General features: G+C 40.7%; 1 long non-coding RNA gene across 1 annotated transcript; it reads right to left on the reverse strand.

Annotated features, from left to right (window-relative positions):
• Positions 1-1,235: 1,235 nt before the first annotated feature.
• On the reverse strand, positions 1,236-15,591 carry LOC125335347. The gene is made up of 3 exons (XR_007207424.1): positions 15,333-15,591; positions 8,424-8,555; positions 1,236-1,433 (listed from the first exon to the last, which is right to left on the reverse strand). It is a non-coding gene; the product is annotated as an uncharacterized LOC125335347 (long non-coding RNA).
• Between the last annotated feature and the right edge of the window lie 89 nt (positions 15,592-15,680).

The raw sequence follows: 15,680 nt of genomic DNA on the forward strand, positions 1-15,680 counted from the left end.
CAGAAACAGGCATGAGAAAGCAGCACATCCACTGTTTTATGGGAGCAGCCATTTACCATCTGGGTATCAGATTATTTGGTTTATATTAGAGGTACCATCTTACTTCCATTTAAACTCTTAATAACTAAAATGGATGTTCTTAGACTCCCTTCACTACCCAAATCTAGGATTACTTATTTCTATCTCTTTACTCACACGGAAATTACTACTCAGGATGTCACATGCATATAGTTGCCCACAGTCATGAAGGTTAGGCCCTGCTATTATGTTTAAATATCCCAATTTCCAGAGCTTTCTTGACAAGACTTCCCTACAGTGGGATGCTGCTCTCTGTTACAAACACGCTGCAGCAGAGGTGTTCAGCAGTGCCTGGAGATGTCCATGGATAATGTACTACCTATGGAATCAATGTGGAATCTGTTCTCCCAGTGCCTTGCTGGTTCTGGAGCTGGAAATGCAGGTCAGAGCTGCTCCTTGGATCACTGATTGGTGTCTGGCCCAGAAGCAGCTCAGTGTTCACTGCCTGGTGACTGTCCCCAGCGAGCCATCGATGCAGAGCCCTTTGGCTCGGTGCAGTGCCTGAATCCCTCCCTGGCAGTGCTTGGCCAGCCTGGAGCCAGCTCCCACATGAAGGCAGATGGTGACTGAAGACACAGAGACTGGATGCTGTCACCTGAGAGTGTCCCCTTGGGAGAAAGGCTGTGCCACAGCGGGGTGTGGGACGCTGTTCTCCATCACCCTGTCTGGGACAAGGGGAGCTCTGGTGCCCGTGGCTCTGGGTTCTCTCTCTGGCCCTGTGTTTGCTCAGAGCTCCTGTAAAAAGCAAAGCCCTGTGCCCGGCGTTATCACTCCCGGCAGGAGGTTCCTGCCGAGGGAACGCCGTTAACCCTTCAGCTGCCTTTCTCCAGTGCAATGGGAACGGGACTGACATTCTCGTGGCTGTGCCAGAGTTCCAGTAAGGAAGTATTACACGAATCAACAACTTTATCACAAGGTCCCACCTGTCTGGCAACACCCACGTGGGTAGTTGTTTTCTAACAATCAGAATCTGACCTATTTCCAGCTCATTTAAAGAGTTCTTTAAATTCTCAGCGTGAATTTAAAGCGGGCTCTCCAAATTCTCTGTGCCTATCTCTGCAGCAGTAGTTTCACAGTGGCAGTCTCCAAACTCCCGAGGTAATCCGTGTTATTCCAAGGTCAGTGGGTGAAAAGGGCATTTTTCACACTTGCCTGGCACCGATTTCCCTGATTCCCGTGGTGGTGTCACCCTGGGTGAGCAGCTCTGAGGGCTTGGAGAGGGAGCAAACATGTCCCAAATAATCAGCAGGAACTGGGAGACAAACCACGCTGGCCTTCCTTTCACAAAACCCTCCCTGACTTCAGCGGGAGTTTTGCCAAAACAAGGTCTACTGGATTTAGCTCCGTTCTTCATCCTGACAGAACAAGCAGGAATTAAAGGGCCCATCATCAGATTTACAGCACACTGCAAATAAAAATAACAGTAATTATCTGAAAGAACGACTTTCATCCAACATAAATCAATGTTCCATTGGACATGTTCTAATTTATAACAAAAATTGTTTGTGGAAGATTTTCTCAGTACAAACAATTGAAATAACAAGTCTTGAGCAACGTGGTTTGATTTTTAGTAGGCATTTATGAGAGGCTGTTGCACAAATCCAGTGCTGGAAGTATTTAGTGTGTTTATCATGTGATTAAAACTGTATTCTTTACCTTGTATTTAAAGGAATTAATTATATTTATTATTTAAAAGTGTATTTTTGCCCTTTTTTGACCTTCCATTCTGTGTACTAAAGAAAAAACTCTGGTTTTGCTAATTAGGAGACACACTTCCAGCATTTGTTGAAAGCCAGGAGCTGCAGTTCTTTTCCTGCAAATGGATCTACTCAAGTCAATGTCTATTTTCCTGCTTCAGTTCAGTCTCTTATTACACAAGAAGATGTCATTTTAAAGCTTCTAAATTTTATTGCAACTGCTCAAGTTCTAAACCCACTCATTTATACAATAAGCACTTAATTAAGTCTACTCTTGAAACAGGATAAAGCCAAATCCTGCACATTTTGCTAATACCAGGAAAAATGCAGTTAACAGGAACATGGAAAATGGGATCTTACCCATTATCAAAGATAAATTCCTTTCTCTCTCCCTACTTATTTTTCCTGGAATGGAATAGGAAATATGCTTTGCACTTTGGGAGCAACAACAACAAAACCATAAAGATTTACATTGCATACAAATAATGACCAAGTAAGGGAAATAAAGAAGGAACTAATTCTCAATTTCTTTATACATTTTACAACTGGTTCAATCAGAAAAAACCCTAAAAACCATTATGATTCTCTGCAATTAAAATTTGTGGGGGGTTAATGTTTGTTTTTTTGAAACTGGATTACTCTTTTTTAAACAGCAGTTGAAACTCTAAAGTATGAATAATTCAGCGGTTTACTTGGTTTACACTACTACAGCATTTTCTGGTGAGTAAACCAGGGTTTAGGCATTTCTTTGCAGTTATCACAGAAATTTTAGAGCCATTAGTGAAGAATTACCCAGAGCAAAAATGGCTGATTAACTTGGGATCCTAAAAATGGAAACATTTAAAATTAAAATCATATTAAAATTGTACATTTTGCTTATTAACTGCTATTAAATAATGCAGTGCTCCAAACCAGCTTTCTGTGGACTGCAGCATTAAAACCCTGGAGGTTTTATAAAGTATTTATAAAACACTGTCCCCATCTCCCTCATTCCGTGCTTAGAGCCTGCCGTGTTTTTATAGCGCGTTAAAAAGCAAACAGAACTATCAGAACACCGAAAGTCACCCACAGACAACCTGTTCCACTAATATTTTACATTCACGTTACATCTTCTGGCCCTAAGGGTTCCTCTCCTTCATTTCCCCTTCCCGTGGGCTCAGGGAGCAGCAAAGGAGCCAGTTAATGTTCCTGGGGCAGTGAGGAAAATTGGGCAGTGACAGCATCATCCTGACATTAAATCTCCTTCAGAAAACGTCTCCCACAGCTCCTAACCAGGCTCTAACAGTGAGGTGGAGTGTGGCTCACTCACAGTGGGTTCTTGCTGTTGTGTTACTGCTCCTTTTGTGGTTTTTATTAACTATGCTGCACTTCAGCCATTTGTATGGGAAATGCACCACTTCAAAATCTCATACCATGAAGGTTCTTTTCTGCTTCTTGGTTTAATTGAAGGTTGATCATAAAACACAAAGAGAGGGAAGGGGGGAACTTATATACTGGAAAAAGCACTATAAATATTTTCCTGGGGTTGTGAACACAACCTTGTATCACTTCACCTAGTGTTGTGGAAAGAATTAGACAACCCTTTTATGAAATGTCTAAAAGGTGTTTACAATACAATCCCAAATTAACGTGGCTTTTTCTTTAGAGAAAACATCCCATAATTCATAATTCTGTTATCAAATTTATTTTAAACCTTTGAGGGGATTCACTTGCCAGTGACTTGGCAGTGTCAGACAAATGTTTGACTTTTACTCTGACACTTGTTGAAGAATTTGATTGAAACTATATATGTCTAGATAACACCCAACAAAGTGCCCCTCTTGCGTTTGTTTCGAGATATTTTTGGAAACAACAGAGGCGACCTTGGACAGAGCTGCTTTTCCAATTTAGGAATTCATTTGGTCTAAGAGAGTAAAATTATACTCTTTAATCCTTTCGTGTACCCACAAACAAGTCAGTTTAATTTTATGCTACTGCAGAATTGTTTTTCTGTACCTTCTTAGTGGTGGATCTGTTTAGGATAAGAATTAGTTCGGGTAATCAACAGTTACTTTCAAATGTACATATAAATAGTCTCTGAGGTATCACATGCCCCTTAAAAATATTGTGTAATCCAAAATCTCAGCAGCCCTTTATGTAACACCTTTGCTCCTCTGGAACCAGTGCCAATAAAAGGCGTTTGCCTTTGTCTTTGCTTAGAAAAATGGGATTTCAAGGCAGAGCTCACAGAGACTTGATGTAAAATCTAAATGGGGAGTGGGAAAGGGCTGGGACGGGGCTGACACCTGTCCCCTCCAGCACAAAGGGTGTTTGTCAGGCTCCCAGTGGAAGAGCCAAGGTCTGGAGCCAGGTCCTTGCTCCCCCAGAGCGGCCGATTGTTCTCTCCTGACTTGGGTTTGCCAGCTGTGCAATCGTCTCTGCAACGTTTTATTGCATCTAATCACTTAGGATGTGCTAAATAGTTTGCACTTAATTTTCTATATAATCAATATAGTTTAATTCATTTGTATCACTCTGCTACAGACCTCCTGCACTCAGGGACAAAATGGGATTAGTTTGTGGCGATGATAATGCAGTTTCACTGCTGGAAATAAAAGAATTGACAGAGTGAATGTTCTTGTCGTTTATCCTGTACAAGATTTTCTCCCTTCAATATTAATGTTGCCCCGTGTTACCTAATGATCAAATCCAAGGAATAACATGGAAACCAAATCTAGACATGCCAGTGGGATCTATGTGGGATAAGTAAGTATATGCTCGGGAGTATATTGTTTATATTAATTTGATCACACTCCATGTCAATGCACACTTTTATAGCTCTGTTACACTGTGACTGATAGCTCAAGTTCTAACTCCAGAATATCCAGTTCCCTGATTTTATGGCATTGTCATGTAAAGCATTTGTGGACAGCTTAAGAGAAGCGACTCTGATCCTGTGAATCCGTGTGACTCCATTGGCACATCCACAAATCAGGTTAAAAGAAACTATATGGTGTAGCAACTCCCATCACGGAATCTCAAAATAATTGACAAACAACTCCTAGTAAATTCTGTTGGCCACGTAGCCAGATCAACGAGTTGCTGCTGTTGATGGTATTTTCTGGATTAACAAACTCCACTCTGGAGCGGAACAGAAGCAGAAGTAGGAATCCAGTCCCTGTCTCTGGGCTGTGGTCTCAGGGCATGCCCAGGATTCCCAACCTGATGTCCCTGTGAAACCTCCTGAGTCTGATCCTGAATATTGTTGTTCAGACCCCCAAACTCCCATCCTAGCCCGAGGTTTGGATTGTTGGAACACAAAGGAACGACATCTCAAACGTCACCGAATTTCCCAGCGCACGAGTCAGTGTCCTCACTTGGAGTATCCTCAGCTGACCCTGCCACTGCCTGAAAAGCAATTCAGGAGTGAAATCTCTGTACATTTGTGATGTGATAATTCATTGAAAAGTATAATGGAAAGATCAGAACAGGTAGAAATAAACGAATATGATACAGACAGACATAAAGCCAATTCCCGAAGGAGCTTTTAATTATATTGCAACAAGGAATTTCAAACATAAAAAGCTTCGTGGAGCTAATGGAGTCAACAAAATGAAATGTGAGATTTTTCTCCTACCCTGAGATCTTTTTGTAATGCCAGAGAGATAAGATCAGGAGAAGCCCTGTGTGTGTGCATGTGTGCACACAAGGTTGGGTCTCACTTAGGAACCAGGATAAAACACTTTGGGCAAACTGGTATTTGTGGGCTTGTTCTTGGTACATTTGAGTTAGAGGAGATGAAGCTATTTTTAATATTATATTATTTGAATATTACTCAATGTTGTCTTCAAAAATTGTAAAGATGCATGAATGTGAAAGAGCTGCCAGAGAAAAACTGGCTGCCTTGGAGCACGGTAAGGGATGGGAGAGTTTGGGTTTCTGGTTTATTGCCCCAGGCAGCTGTGACAAAGCTGCTGCTTCTGCTTTTCTGTCTGCTCCTCAGCATGCTGGAATTGGCTGGATTAGCCTTCAAATAGAAGAGCAGCAGATTTATCACTGAGCACTAAATCTTGCTTTTACACATGAGAACAACTCCAGGGTAACCTCAGTTAATGAATAACCCAGTCAATGGTGAAAGCTCCTATTTAGTGTGATAAATTTGGCCTTAAACAAAAACTTTTGTTGATACAAGCATATACCACAGGGGAATAAAAACATTTTCCCCATGAGAAAATTCAGTGTCAACAGAAAAAAAATAAATTAAATGTTCATATCATTTCATGAAAAAAAAATCCCATTTAAAAAAACCCCGCAACTTTATAATGCAAAGTCTTGAAAATTTAGACTTTTGGGGAAAAAAAAATAATATCGAACCCAGGTTCTTTAGAAAACAGAAAAAATTAAAACCAATGCAAAATGCTTTGATGGAGGTGTTCTCCTTACTTGCAAGATGTACAGCCTGTTACTGAGTAGTTCATTTAGAATCAGATGAGCTCCTCATCACAGGCTCAGCAATGTTTCCAGTATTATATCCTACAAGGAGAGACATGGATACTGGAGTTTCATAATAAAGGAATTTTTCTTTGATACAGCAGCTGCATCAGAGCAAATTTTACCTGCAAACACACAGTCCTAATGCAATTTATCTTTCTTTGAAATAATCCATATGGGTACCTCAGTTTTTATATAAGGACATTCAACAGAGAGGTTTGCAATGTTATGGCTTCCCTGGTGCATAAATATTGAATCCCCAATCACAGCATTAGCTAATTAAGTTGGGGGTGATTATTGGCTGGAGGAAAAGCACACACTAAGTGAGCATGGGTTAAGCCTGCCCTCTTACTGCACACACTGTGGTTGCTCCCTGAATACAAGGAGGATGTGGGTTTCCAGGAGATTAAACCCAGCAATAATTTGCACCTGGAACCTAAAAGGAAGCAAAAAACCCCCCTAAACTGGATGCAGCTTCTTAAATTGCAGGGTGCTACATAGCATAGCGTGGAGCTTCAGCCAAAGCTTCTTCAAAACAAGAATCCCTTCAGTAAAATGGTAGTGAGAACTCTGCTTTCAGCTGAAGTTGCTTCTTAGCACATCCCAACACATTCCATTTACTCAGGAACACTCAAGAGAAGAGGTGGGACTGCCCTGCTCTGTGGCACCTCAGTCTAAACCAGCCTGGAATCATGGTGACAATGATTTTTTTTCAGTGGTTCTGGCACAACTCCGTGGGACTGCACGGTCAGGCTTATCACAACCTCTTGGTGAAAGATGATTATTAACTCAGTTGTTCAGTTTATGGCCACAAAACAACTGTGAGAGCAAAACTGAAGGGGTGGCGAGCTGCAGGTGAGGAGCTGGGAGCAAGGGACATGGAGAACAAGGGGCTGGATCTTCCTAAACTACCTTCACCCTCAAAGAAAACAACTTTTGCAAAGCTGCACCTCTGTTTGCAGTCCCTGGTGTCCTCAATGTGCTTCAGGGACAGTATGAAGACAAATTAGAAAAATAACAACTGTTTTATTAGAAAGCTCCCAAGCCAAGGTGAAATCTTCCCTTAATCAAAACCTGTTCCCCTAATGGATGTTGAATGATCACAGAGTTAAACAGCAGAAAACAAACCAGAAATTTTATCACTTAAGAAATGCCTACCAGGCAATCAGTGCTGGAAGGCAGGAAATTAATACTCATAACTTCTGGTTACTCTGGCAGCAGGGTTGTGCTCCTCTCCTTCGTGTGAGTCTCAGAAAATGAAATACTAAATGCAGAATGATCACCTGGGCTTCTGATTTTCCAGGGAATGCTTTTTCCTGCATAAACTCATTGTCCTCCCCTCTGAGAATGTATGCATCTGTTAAAGTGGAACATAGAGTTCTGGAAATGTGTCGCCTACACGATGGGATAAATCAGACTGAGCCTCTTTCCTGATGTAATGTCTTGGACAGATCTCTCCTGAGTTCCTCCACAGGATTTTGGAACAAACAAAGGGAACTCAGACTGCCCTAATTAGTGCACCCCATCATTTACATGGGGCATTGCTCGTGGCAAGGCAGGACTTCATGACTTTTATTTAGTGCCACAATAACTCCCAGACACACTGTACATGTTCTGTGTATTGATAGATAAAATGAGTGGGGAGATTTTAAAATGCTTATGCAAGAAACTGTGAAAAACACCAAAATACTGCAATCCAGTTGTGGGTTATCATGTAATTCAAGTAGACAATATTTTTCAATCTCCTAAGCAATTAAAATTTGAAATATGGAATAAACCCTACATCACCATGTGCCCTGTTTATGGTCAGTTTAAGGATTGCAAACTGTGCCAATCTGGTTTGGGCTCTGCCTTTGCAAAATTAAGAGAGAGAATTTGCAAAGGAAACAATCCTAACAGTATTTTTCTGAGTAAATGCTTTCATCCTGAGCTTTATTAAAAACACACAGAACTAATGCAAATGTAATAATAACATACATAACTGCCAGCAGTTCATGCAATATCATTAAGATATTAAAATTCCATATAAAATCAAGATGTCTGCTTACAGGAATTGTTAGACTCTCCTTAAGATTAATAGGATGACAATTTTTAGGGGAATAATTCACTCCTGCTCTAAGTATAACCCCTGTGAACTGAATGAACTAACCTCTTTTGAGTCAATCAAGTCACACCTACCTGGGATAAAAGAGTCCGACCCAAATAATCCATAATTAGATCCTCAGCTGCCAACACTATCAATCTCCTGAGGTCCAGGGTGGCCTGATCTGCCCTCGTTCTCCAGCTGCATTTCAGGGAACAGGATTCATTCTTGAAAGAAAAGAGAAAATTTTCAGGCACGTGGAATACTAAAATAATGTTGTTGGACATTCATCATCTTGAAGTATCTTAATTTGTTGCCATTAACATATAATCAGGAACCAGATTATGACCTTGCCAAGCAGAACAGCAATTATCTTATTGCTTATGCAGTGGGGGCTGCTTGCTGCCTTTTATTACACCTTGAAGGAAAATTCAGATGCTGTTCAAACAGACTGAAGTTCTCAATATCAGGTTCAATCTGCCCAAATCACTACCCAAAAGTTCAGCTGCACACACCCTTTACACAAATTCATTTTTAGAAAGACAAAAACTGGATCAATACTGAAGTTATAAAAGAATTAATTTCCCTATTATTCTCATGTATTGGGTGTTTAATATTGGTTACCTTTCAAGAACATGATATTCTTGGGATAATTCAAATTGATACTCTCTGTTTCTAGCACTATTTTTTCAGTGGTCATTACATAAATGTAGTGGTTACCTGTGGCTTTGAAATTCCACAATGATATCACTTAAAATAAAAATAAATATTTCAATTTTAGTATCTTATGATGTAATTAAATGAAAAATGTTGCATGCAAAGATTTAAATTTTATTTAGAATCCCTTATTCACAGCACAGCTCTTATGACTATTAAATCTGTTTGAAAAAGAAAATCTTATTGGTATCAGGTACAAATAAAACTCATTCCTTTCCAAAACCATCTGGATTAAATCCTTTCAAGCATTAACACACTGAGGCACACAGAATCCTTCAGAAGCATCAGAAGGCCCTCACACAAACTGCAGGGATTTTTTCCTCATTTCTATGGCATATGCTGTATCAGAAATCACAGTTAAAAGAAATTTCATGCTCAAAATGGAAATCTTTTCTCACATGTAACTCAGCCAAAAATTCCTGTGATGGCAGAATTAAATTTGGGGTTGTTCTCAAATGGTAAGGAAGCTACAATATGGAACAATTACCTTTTTTTTATTCCTAACTACAAAAATTGTTACTTTCACTGAACATTTATAATCATCTTAAAGACTCATCAGTAGCTGTCAAAGAAGTCCATTGTCTCTGCCCAGAATTTCTTTTGAATTTTTTAGAGGAATTTGCATATGTGCTGATCTAGAAGAAATAATTAATTCCTCTTTCATGTAAAATGCAATGAGTGCAGCAGATAGGAAATGATATTCACTTACAAACACGTACAAGCAGCATCTTAACCTCAGCTGAGACTTTCTCCCACAACACAGAAAGGTGGAATGCTACCTGGGGGCCACAACGAGCCCAGAAACTAAATTCCAGACTGGTCAGACTGAAGAGAGAACAATTTTGGTGATTTTGGTGTCTATCTTCTGCCAATATTTTTATTTTCTTGCTCTAAAAATACCCCTAGAGGAAAAAATCTCACTGCATGTAACTTCTTTCTGTTGAGTCATTTGGTTTGTTTATGAATCCTATGTAGAGGTGCAGTTTTCCAAAACGCCTCCTGCATGCAAAATAACTCCCCTCTGAACAGACTCTCTACCTGAGCATCAGGGAAACAAATAAACCTGTAGCTGAGGACATTTCAAGGACAAGGAAAATTACTGTTGAGAGAAGAATTATCTGATTTGGTTCGTGTTTATTTTTACTTATCTCGAGCAATCTGCTCTCCAACAGAAGATGCTTATTTGCAGAGGAGAAGACTGTCTCCTTCTTGGACTGACGCCCAACTGGAGCAACGGTGCCACCAAGGACAAGAAGTACATCCTGAGCACGGATCAACTCATGTAATAGTGACCAGTGTTAGGGTAGCAATGGTTTGTGTCATATATGTCAACTAGTTAAGGATGAATTCTTCATTTCTTCCCATCACGTTTCTTACCCACTAGGCTGTCTGCCTTCCACCCAGGAGGTGAGTATTCCCAAGTAAAATATGCTCCATGTGAAACTTTAGAATTAATTATTCCCAAAGAACTTGGGTAGGGAAGCTCTAGGGTACAGCTCTGTTAGTTTATTTTACACACGCTTGCTGCCAAGCTAGGGGGTTTTACAATTTCACAAGAAATCTTCCTGTGAGGAACTGCTGAGAAAAACTTCTTCAGTCCTGGTGTCCTGTGATGAAGGAATAACTCCAGGTTACCAGCTGAAGTAAACCTGACTGTAGCAGACTGGTGGGCGCACAGGTTAAGAAGCAGAAAAGACCTGTTAATTTTTTGCTGCACTGAATCACTAAGAAAAATGCAAAAGGGAAAAATTAAGGCTCAATCCTTCCATCTGCTTAAGGCTCAACCCTTATTTTTAGTTTATTTCTCATGCAGTGACTTTGTCTTGCAAATTCTTTCATGCGAGGCATTAACTAAGGCCGAGTTACTGATGTGCCAGTGATGGTATCCAGTAGTTACTGAATATAAACCTGGGTGTTTGTGTGCTCCAAGCCTTTGCCTCAGTAATATCTTTAAATATAATAGTCTCTGCCTGTTGGCTTGTTTTCTCACAGGGAGGGTGACAGAACATTTTGTGTTCTCTTATCTTCAATAGCAATGAAACAGGAGGAGCTCCACAATGCGAAACCAAATCTACTGCTATTAATACAACATCCCAGCCACAGAGAAGAGATTTGTTTATTTACCAAAGCTAGAGATGCCTCTCTCTGACCTTTCCAGAGCTTGTGTGCTTCAGCTGGGAATAGATTCCTCAGAACTGGGTGCTCTTTTAAAAATATACAGTAAAAAACATATACACGACACCCCCGAAACAGAGCTCAGGCTGCAGCCCAAATTGCATGAAGTGACACACAGCTCTGGGTAGTTAGAATAAGTCTAACTAGGGCACAGTCCATATTCAGTTTTGATTCCTTTGCTAGAGCACGGAGATCAGTCAGCTCTCCAAAGCCCACTCGCCTTCCTCGCTGCCACTCAGCGACACATTCGGCTGACTATAACCATACATGGGCCCATTTTCTGTCTGAGGCCTAACAGCTCCCTGCAGCCCAAGAAACCTGCCAGGATGGATCTTCTTCTTCTCTGCATAATTAAAAAGTGCTTCAGACTGGAAAGTACTTGGTTTAAAAAAAACCCCAAACAAACCAGTGATTCTTTTTCTGGAATTCGCCCTGCTTTACCTGGGCTTTAAACCAGTGAGAATCATTAAATGCACAAATTAAACTTTTTTTTAACTGTATTTTTCACAGTTGGTTGTGTTTAGTGACTGCCTGTACAACTTGAAATAGTATCTGCAAGAGTTAAATCTTGCATTAACATTAGGGATTCAGCCTGGTTTAACCTCACAGACTCAGGATTTTTTTGTTAAGCTGGTGCATCTCTGGTATAGCAAGAGCCTGGAGCTCTCCACAGCTCCCTTTGCTGGACAGCTTCACACTGAATTTCCTCAGCTTTCTACCCCTCAGAAGCAGCAGCCCTGCACCACATCTGGCAAAAAGGAGTGTGGGCTGGCTCCTCAGCCACCTAGTTCTTCAGCTCAGCACATTATTTCAACTTACCACTGATTTTGGTACCTGCTCCGTGACTGATATTTTAGTCTAAGCAGACTAATAATGACTTACAGAAGCAGATCTGGGAGTAGGAGCAGGAAACCAGGGAAGGAACTGGCCCTACGTGTCCTGGTTCAAAAGTAATAATCATTGAACAATATATAAAAGGGAAACAACAGTTATGCCATGTCCTCCTCCAGAGTTACAACAGAAGGCAGCACCCATGCCTGTGGTTTGACAATGTCAATCATCTGTAGAATTAGAAATAGGAGGCAACAGTCCAAAATATGGACTGTCTTTTCTCTATAACCACTGGGCAAAATTATTTATAAATAAAACCTCCCAAATATTATTCTCAACCATACAGCAATTTGGAAGGCCAAAAAAATGTCTTTCATTACTCCAGAAACTACTTCACACTTCTGAAGGAACTGGTTTAGGAGTGATGCATCCCCTCATGCTCTGACCAACTTCACACATCATTTTTTATCCAAATCTAAGTAACAGGCTTTGGGGACCTTGTCTGTATTCCTTCCTACTCAAGTCTGCTCCCATCTGCCTGATCCCCTTGGTGACTTTATAATAGTTCTTTTGTGTCACCACAGCTCCTGCTGCCTCCCAGTCAAACTTCCCACACCGATCTCTCAAACGGCACTCCCTGCTTTTGCATCTTCACTGTCTGGATCTGCAAGTGCATGAATAAGGGCTTGTTTGTGTGCACAAAATTTACTATGACCACTTTTACAATTCAAGTTCAGGCAGAGAAGAACTCCATACACACAGCAAAGCTCCGTCTCCACGGAAAATTGTCAAAAAGCATCTGATTGCAGGAATTAGGGGAAAGTTCTGTGAGGAACTTGTGGAAAGGGGTCCCTCACCCTGCCTGATTCACAGCTGGGGTTTCTCTGTGGCAGATGAGACCAGTGATGTGAGAGGTTAGGCAAGAGTGGGAGCAGATTCCTGTGGGGCTTCACCAGCCAAATTCTTATCTAGCAAAAGGTTGCTACAGCAACTCTGAGCCTCCTGAGATTAAGAAATTATTGTAATGGCTGCTGAAATGCCTCCCCACTGCTCTGAGACAGGGCAAGGAAAATCCTTCCCTCTGATACAGGAACGGTTGCCCGCTGCCACACTTCACATCAGCTCTGTACAAGCACCAGGCTTCCTGAAGCTGCCCAGGAGCTCATGGCTACTTTTCTCTTTCCCTCATTTACATGCAATGCAAGCATAGAAATAATAAACCTAAACATCACACAACAAGGACTACAGTTCCAACATCTTTTTTTCCCATGGAGACCGTAAGAGAAAAACAAATCATATGGCAGAAGTTAATATACTGCTGAGTGGGCTGAACAGAATTTAGAAACCTGTACAAAGCCAAAATATGTATTTTCCAGAGTAGAATTTGTGATTTTCAAAAACCACATAGATAGAAAAAAGCATAAACAAACCAAACCAGGACAAAACCCTCAGAGCTTCTCAATGACTCAATGTCAGCAGGTTTTTGGCTGCCCCCAGCCTGTGCTTGTTTTCCTCTGGCATCTGTCCCGCTCACAGGTCGTTCAGTCCACTGGACTATGTAATAAATACCAGACAGAGATGATGCTTTAGACAGAACAGGAACACTTGTGACTGAAGCAGGTCCTGAATCTAGAATGGGGTGGCCTGAGGACAACGGGGACATAGAAACAGCAAGTGGTGTACACTGTATGTGGAAAAAGTTTTGCAGAATTTCTCCCATTTCCCTCCTTTTCACTTTTCAGCAGCCCAGTTTGGTCTAGAAGCCAAAAATGAAAACAGCAGAATCACTGATCTGAAGTAGCACCCGTGCTTACCTGAAATAACTGGATGACATTTTAAATTATTTCTTTAAAAACAAGAGTCACAACTTTTGTACAGATGCCCAGTTTTAACCTGAGCATTACATTTTGACCACAACAAAAAAGATCACATTTCTCAGGGTATAAATCCAGTCAAATCTATGCAGTTACCTCCTGGCTGAATTTGGCCCAACATGCCTAAAAACCCCTTTGGGATGGTTCAATTCCAAGCATTGCACTAATCCATTCTCCTGCAGTTGCTGAATGCTGTGATATGTGGTGTCAGCATACAGCATCTGAAACTTTTTGACACAAGCTTGGTGTCATTAATAGAGTATTTCATTGCTTTTTAACCTTTCACCAGGTCTGTGAGCTTTTGGATTAACACTGAAAGGCTCCAGAACAAACCTTTCTTTCAGTATGACAAAATATCTTGCTCAAGTCTGAGAAAATTTTTCTTTTTACTTCTCTCAGTTTACTGTCTACTGTGAAGATGATTTTCAGAGATCAAGAAAAGCATATAATGTTTAAAACAAAACATTTGTTAACTAAGGATTTCCTGGATATTTCTGCTTTCTTATTTATACTACGTCCTGGACCTTGTGAAATCACTGTTTAACTTTCAGTATTATTTATGGAAGCAAGCCTGTTGCTGTTTCCAGATCTCAAAGAGAACTTTCAGTTTGCAGTTTCAGTACCAGGTGCACAGTCCTGGTTTAAATTAATCAACTAAAAAAGCAACATAAAGTAAGTATTTAACCCTCTCATACTCTGGCTGAGTCTTCACAGGTAGGATGTTTTTCTGCCTCTAAGCTCTCTCATTGGAATCAGGCTCCAGAGTCCTCAACCCTCCTCTTCTATTTGAAATTTGGGAATGCACAGCCTTTTTAGTGCAGCAGAGGTAAATACTAGTTTTGGGGCATTTCTATAGTGCACAGAGAGATTTGAAATATTGCCCCCTTGGTTATAGAGATAAAATACCTAAACATGGAAAGAGATTCTAGGAAATGTACAAATTTTATGAGGCTTTGCATGGTGCCACTATTGATCAAAACTTTTCAATCCACAGTAGAAAGAGGCAGACAATGAGGCATAATGATTAGTGCACTGGATGTGTGACAAATCATTATCAACTTCTGTGCTGTCAGTGTGACTACTCTGACTTAACAGCCACGAGGAAAAACAATCAGCTTCAAGTGGGACCCTCCTCAGCACACGGACCTGGATTTGAAGGCTGTAGCACTATGTGCTGTCACTCTCAGCTGCAGAAACCAAGTGCAAAGAGATGTAAAATGTGAGCAAATCAGAAATCAAAGTTTTACATTCATTTGCATGGGTAGAAGTGACTGTGCATATGGGAAATTCACGTGGCTGCTCCAAGCAAGGCTGATAATGGTTGCACAATATGGACTATAATGAAAAAGATGAGAGAGAGCAATAATAAGTAACTAATTTAAAACTCTGCTCAGGGTGCTGCCTCACCTTCCAGTCCTCTTGCTGACAGCTGTAGCTTTGTCACATGACAGAAGACACACAGGATCATTGCTCAGGCTTCAGCACCACACCAGCATTGGGTAAATCTGCTCAGGAGGCTCCTGGGATGACACAGAGAGGTTGCAGTCTGGTGATGGTAGAAGGATGGAATATTGTTGTTTTCCAATGTTGTTGCTTTTCTTTTAAACCTGGGGAAATGCATCCCTAAGTCTTTATTTAAAAGAGAAAATATTAAGACTTCAAAATCAAGCACGCATTGAAATGATAAAATTTCAGTGTTAGAAAAAGAAGCCAGGAATCTTGTAATTAAAGATTCCTTTAGGGAATATGCATGGA

This window comes from Corvus hawaiiensis, chromosome 18, assembly GCF_020740725.1.
Source record: "Corvus hawaiiensis isolate bCorHaw1 chromosome 18, bCorHaw1.pri.cur, whole genome shotgun sequence".
NCBI classification, from domain to species: Eukaryota; Metazoa; Chordata; class Aves; order Passeriformes; family Corvidae; genus Corvus; species Corvus hawaiiensis.